The 1,868-nt window shown below is 38.4% G+C and overlaps 1 long non-coding RNA gene across 1 annotated transcript; it reads right to left on the reverse strand.

Moving 5' to 3' along the window:
• Positions 1–457: 457 nt before the first annotated feature.
• LOC141521490 (uncharacterized) lies at positions 458–1,639 on the reverse strand. The gene is made up of 2 exons (XR_012477952.1): positions 1,443–1,639; positions 458–633 (listed from the first exon to the last, which is right to left on the reverse strand). It is a non-coding gene; the product is annotated as an uncharacterized LOC141521490 (long non-coding RNA).
• Between the last annotated feature and the right edge of the window lie 229 nt (positions 1,640–1,868).

The following is a 1,868-nucleotide window of genomic DNA, read 5'->3' on the forward strand; positions in this document are numbered from 1 at the left end:
ATTTCAGAACATTAAATCATAACTATATGAATGCCCCCCTCCCATGTACCACTTCATACTCTAAGAAGTTGATGAGGATTAGGTTCCCTACTTCATTCATTTTCGATGGAGTCCAATTTCAGGTCCAAGTCCAAAAATCTCCTCTTGGACTTGAGTTCCAGGTACCCTTGCATCTCTAGCTTCCCTCCTAGTTTAGCTGCACCATCATATTTATAATACTGGCTCCAAAATTTCCATGATTTAAATTCCCAGTTTTGTGGGACTGGTGAGACACCTGAAACTGAGGACTAGTCACATAGAAAAGAAACAAATGTCTCTTTGATTTGGGGTAAAAGAGGGAGAACGGGAAGAATTTCCTTGCCTTCTCCCAGGTTTAGTGCACAGAGCCTAAAATGAGGTTGTATTGTGGTGTTCACTTCCTGAATCATACTGAGGAAGAAACATACAGAAAATAGCATACCAGAAAGAGGATGACTATTTCATTGTCTCTAGTTTTAGAGAAGAAGTCCATTCACAGTCAACCAAAGTGATAGGAATTGAAGAATGACTCCATCTTAAAAGGTCTGGGGATGGCCATGGATCCTTAGTGGTACTTCATGTTAGATGATCTGAGTATATTCCAAAGGTTATTTTCTAGAAATATTTTAAGAGAAAAAGGTTACATAATAAACATTAGCAATTATTCTAACTCTGAGTGTGTCTGAGGAGATAAGAATTTTTGGTTTTGCTTCTGACTTTCCCATACTATATAAGAATTGTATGGAACTTTCATTCTAATTTTTTTTGTCATGATTATAATTTTCTTGTTTATGCCACACTCTAATGAAAGGACTGTTATATATAAAATTATTGTTGTTGTTAGCAAAAAGAACAGCCAGCATAAAGATATTTGAAAAATGGAATGAAGCAATAAGACAGGCAGGGTAGGTGGGGGTGGTATAGTACTTACTCTGCATAATAGAATAGACCCCATTATGCATGGTTTGAGGGGAGAGGAGAACACAGAGTCCCTTCCCATCTTCACAATATCCTTGTTTCATCTTAATTCTCTATTTGCTCAGTAGTTTTCTATCTAGAAAGAAGAATTCTACATGGCACTATATTTACTACCTGGCTCAAAATGAAACCCCATACACTCTGTTTTAGTGAACAATAGATAGGGCCAGAGGAGATGGGTCATGTTGTTAATGGCAAAGGGATGGAGGAATCTCTCTTCAGAAAGGTACTGAAGGGATGCTGACAATAGACAACTGGGAAGAAAAAGGACAGGACCCCTGCCAAATCCAGATCATTGCTTGGGAAAATCCCTCTCCCAAATAAATATATGAAAGTACTGTTGAGGAAAGAACTAGAAAGGGAGGTCAAGCTTAAAGGTGGCCTCCAGTCCTCTGCTGGGATTTTAAGAGTTTTTGTACAGTGCTTAAAAACTGTAGTTAGTCTACCTGGTTATCTCCTTTCTTCTTTGTGGTATTCCTCATCTTCCTCCTACTTCTGAGTCCTTGCTTTAAGCTATATTTGGGTCTCAAATACAAAATGAATTCCCAGGGGTACATTTTCAATGGCAAGTTGAGTTTCTCATAATCAGTAAGAATCACAAAACTGAAGAGCTGAAAGGGACCCAAGAGGTCATCCAGTAGGCTGTGTCTACACAGGCTCTAAGTGAATCATGAGTTTTGGTCATAATTGCCTGCCAATTTAAATGATGTAATTTCCAGACTGGCAAATGAGCTGCTTGGTTAGAACAAACATTTGTGTGGGTGGCTCCTCTCCAGACTTTCTTTGGCCAATTCACTGAGAGCAATACAACTGCTATTTGATGCTGTCACAATAGCACTTTCCTCTCAATTCAATAAACAAACAAACAAATA

Source organism: Macrotis lagotis, chromosome 1, assembly GCF_037893015.1.
Source record: "Macrotis lagotis isolate mMagLag1 chromosome 1, bilby.v1.9.chrom.fasta, whole genome shotgun sequence".
Taxonomy (NCBI): Eukaryota; Metazoa; Chordata; class Mammalia; order Peramelemorphia; family Peramelidae; genus Macrotis; species Macrotis lagotis.